Source organism: Kryptolebias marmoratus, linkage group LG16 (assembly GCF_001649575.2).
Source record: "Kryptolebias marmoratus isolate JLee-2015 linkage group LG16, ASM164957v2, whole genome shotgun sequence".
Lineage (NCBI taxonomy): Eukaryota > Metazoa > Chordata > Actinopteri > Cyprinodontiformes > Rivulidae > Kryptolebias > Kryptolebias marmoratus.
Genome location: NC_051445.1, coordinates 10,456,772 through 10,460,996, shown reverse-complemented (window position 1 = coordinate 10,460,996; position 4,225 = coordinate 10,456,772). Strand labels below are relative to the sequence as shown.

Genomic DNA, 4,225 nt, shown 5'->3' with positions numbered 1-4,225 from the left:
AAACATTTGAAATATATGAGTTTGTATGTAATGTATGAATATAATATACAAGTTTCACTTTTTAAATGGAATTACTGAAATCAATCTACTTTTTCATGATATTCTAATTTTATGACCAGCACCTGTATCATCTACAGCTCCTACATTTTTTGTTTTGACTCTCTCTGGCTTTGTCTCACCATAAAGTCTTCGTTTATTTGAAACATTAGAGCAAAAACACGATTTACCGAAGCTTAAGGCTGGTGGAGAGCGCGAGTCTAATGGGTCAGAAAATGATGTCAGTAAAGGCAGCTTTAAAGAAAAAAGGTCCTGTGGTGGTTTGTGTGTAGGAAATCCCCCTATCATGTCTGATCAGCTGCTGCTTCTGCATGACTAATGCTGAACTAACATATCATTGTCAGACACGGCATGTTCACCCAGCTGTTTCATTTTTTCCTGCAAATACACTCAATGATCTCCTCCAACAAACACACATTTCTGTACGCTAACTCACTCTTATCTTTGCTGGCTGACACCATTTTGCTCTCTAACAATCTTGCTAATTATAATTGTTAATTAATTCTCTGCCTGTGTCCTCATCAGGAGACTAATAACCTACATTTCCATTAATTAGACCTTCAACCCTTCGCTCCCTCTCTCCGTCTCTTTGTCCCACACCAATCCAACCCTTTGTCCCCCAACTCGCCCGCGTTTCCGGCTCCTGCCGGCTGCTGTCGTCTCGCGGGATCGCCCAAAGACGGCGTGCTCACACGGACACGGATTACTGCGTGTGTGTATTTGCGTCGCTGACATTGAGAGGACAAACATTTGTTTGCACGATCACGCTGTCAGGACTGAGCTCCCATTTGGGGGGGGAAAAAAAGAAATTCCCATTGATTTTTATTTTAGTGACAGAATCGGAAAACGTGCTGATTTCTTTTTGAGATTTAAATCGTATCAAACGTACTTTTTTACCTTATCCAGGCAAATATTTACAGTGTAGTTTCATGACCTTACCCCCTTCCACAGCAGCTGCAGTAAAGCTGCCATGTTAGCTGCTCACAGTCACTTAGAGTAATCCGAGTTTCAGTGTTTTGCCCAAAGACTGTTTGGCATATGGACTGGCCTGCAATCCGCAGCGTTGCAATTAGTGCACAACCTGTTCTTCACCCTGAACCACTGCCATTCTGATAGTTGATTTGAAATATGAAAGTGAACCGAGATTCATTTATATAGCACTTTTCAGCAACAAGGGGATCCAAAGCACTTTACAATAGAAACAAAAACAGAATCCGCACATAATGAAACACAAAAAAAAGAAAAACACATCAATCATGTATAATCTAAATGGAATATAGGATAATCTAAATAAAATCATGAAAACCAGACATATCTAAGCATGAGCTGAGACAGTCAAAATAGTAGGTAAAGTAATCTACATTAAATCATAATCAGATATAAAGATACAGAAGTAAAAACATCAATCATGAACCTAAGTAAAATCATAAAACTAAACATGAGCAAAATAGAGCTAAAATAATCTAAATAAAATCATGATTAAGTTAAGGCTGAACTAAACAACAATTAGGAATCTAACAATCTAACAATATCTAAAGTATGAGCTAAGATAAACTAAATTAAGTGTACAGGAAGGCTAAATAAGCTAAAACATGACAATGCTAAAACTAACGGTACCGAACTTTCTAAATAGTACCCGCTAAAACAGCCGACGTAATAAAATGAAACCGTATCAGCTGCTGAGAAGCTCTGCAAAGCGTAAAAAATACGACAACGGAGAGAAACAGCTGCCGGTTTCTTAAGACATCATTACCAGATCGTCTAAACTTCCCCTGACTGACATTCCCTGAAATCGTAGCTGCATGATGTGTTTGGTGCTTGGTCACAAACGCTCAGAATCTCACGAGACTGAAACGGGAAAATGTGTCCCTTTGTTTTGCTTTTTTTTTTGCTCATAATTTCAAAGTTTCAAAGGGTTCAGGACTCGGCCGGGGCTTTTCTGTGTGGAGGTTGCGTTCCTTCTGTTCGTACAGTATGTAGGTTTTTTTAGGGGTATTCCGGTTTCCGGAACTCTGCATTTTTAGGTTAATGGTGACTCTAAATGTGTGTGTGGTTCTGTCCGGGACACGCCTCGGCTATCACCCATTGACTGCAGCAGGTAATGGAACAAGATCAGGCAGGTGAAGAAAAAATGGATGGACGGAAAGCATGTCGCCTCATTTCTAGTGTCTTTTTCAGCCTCCAGTCTGAGAATTACAGAAAAAAGTAAGAAACAAAATCTGGCGCTGGTAATGTCATTGTTGTCTTGTTGATATTTAAAAATTCTCACCGCTGTTAAATCTCTAAATGTTTAATATTTTTCGGACCAGCCTAAGGGGAAATAAAACCCCACTGTTGAAGCAGAATTTAACTCGGCTATTATTCGAGTGAGACGGTGTTAATGAGTGAATAAAACAGGCAACATGAGATGGTTGTCCACTGATTACACAAACAACCACTCATAAAAACTCCCCTTCCCATCCGGCTGAGCTGACCTGGTTTCCCTGCATAGTGGAGCAGCGTTATCATGCCACCACTCGTTCCGATCTCAGATCATTAAAAGTTGACAGACAAACCCACACTGTTGTTTACGTTTCAAGCCGTTCGATTCCTCCTTCGTTCAATTCTGAAGCAGGATTTTCCTTTTATTTTTTTATTTATTTATATTTCCAGGCTCAGTTGAGCTAAACGAGCCAATTCTTGGAAAAGCCATCCCTAAGTTTTTCCTTTTTCTCTTATCTGGAATAGGTTCTTTCTCTGTGTACCCCCGCAACCCTGTTTGGCACAAAAGGAAGTGTGTGGTGGGGGACAGTTGGCACTTGCTCATCCATACTGTACTGATTGTGGCAAAATGGCAGTTTCTGTTCTGTCCGTCCTCCTTCCTGCACCTCCCTCACCCTCTCCTGAGAGAAGTAACCCAGATTTCAAAATGAATCGCCGCCTATTTCCCTCAGTCTTTCTCCTCTCCATCTTTCTCTTCCTCTCTCTCTTTCCCTCTCCCTCTGTTTTGTTATTCCTCCTCTTTCTCTCGGCCTCTTCTTTGTAAAAACAGAATCAATCTTGGAAAGAGAATACCACCTCTCTATCTGGTCCTCCTACTCACTCTGCCTCTGGGTTGACAAATTTATACGACTCCAATCCTCGATCTTAGGTTTTTAAGAAAACTTGAATCTCTCAAATTGCTTGTTGCGTTGCGTTTAAAGTTATAATTTAGTCTTCTTTTTATTTCTTGAGCTTCTTCTCTTCAGGCTACTAGTTTTTTTTATTTTTTATTATGCTTTTCTCTTATTTGAGTTGACTAGCTACAGGTACTCCCAAGCTTTTAATTTGAACTCAAGAAGAAGAGGAGAAGGCTGCCTTTTGGAGGAAATTATCACAAACTCAGGTATTCTGTTTACATTATTTCTTCCGTAAATAATATGTTTTTCCTGTCATTTTTTTTAAATTTTTTTTACACTGGGTCATTTTTTTTTCTCCTTCCATTCGCCTCTTTCTGCTTTTTAATTGATTAACTCCTGCGTCTTTGCTGATGTACCATCATTTCATCATTTTATTTTTCACTCATCGGTTTTTCCTCAGGGCTCATTTATTTATTCATTAAATCTCAGTCGGTGTTTTATTTATCATTAAGTAGCGTGTAACTCCTGAAACACAATCTCTCCAGCTAATATTTGCCGTTTTGCACTTCTTCCCTTGCACATCTCGCTCCCTGCAGACGAATTAATGTTACTCCGGTCCAAACTTTTCTGCAGGAACGGGACTAATTGCTAATAAGGGAAGGCAGGAAGATGAGAGAGGACACAGGCTCCAATACTGGAGCAGCTGGCGGGGTGTTGTTGACATGGCAACAGGAGGTAGTTGACATAACGACCAGGGGGGGTGGGTCCGGGTAGCTGGAAGGGAGATGGAGATAAGGGCTACAGCAGGATGAACAACCAGTATGTAGGACACACAACGTGTTGCGCTAATTGTTTAGTGTCTCTGAGTCTCATTGGAGATTTTTGTCTCTGTATGTGAATTAACCTCCTAGTCTCCTTCATTATACCTCTCTTTTTCTCTTTCGCTCTCTACCTGTCGCTTTATCGGCACTCCTTCCTTCCTGCCGCACTTTCAACTCATCCGTTCTTTCTGGGTCTTTCTCTTCATCTGTCACTCCGTCTCTGCTCCGTGCCCTACATCCCATTAATAC

General features: G+C 40.5%; 1 protein-coding gene across 2 annotated transcripts in view; it reads left to right on the top strand.

The window, feature by feature from the left end:
- Positions 1-4,225, top strand: part of prkcg (protein kinase C, gamma) — a 43,324-nt gene that overhangs the window by 15,928 nt on the left and 23,171 nt on the right. Inside the window, exon 1 of one of the 2 annotated variants that reach the window (XM_017415529.3) lies at positions 1,579-3,421. The exons of the other annotated variant lie outside the window; for it this stretch is intronic. The gene's annotated coding sequence lies outside the window, so the exon portion shown is untranslated. Of the gene's footprint in view, positions 1-1,578; positions 3,422-4,225 lie in introns of those variants that run through there. 2 annotated transcript variants of the gene reach the window in all.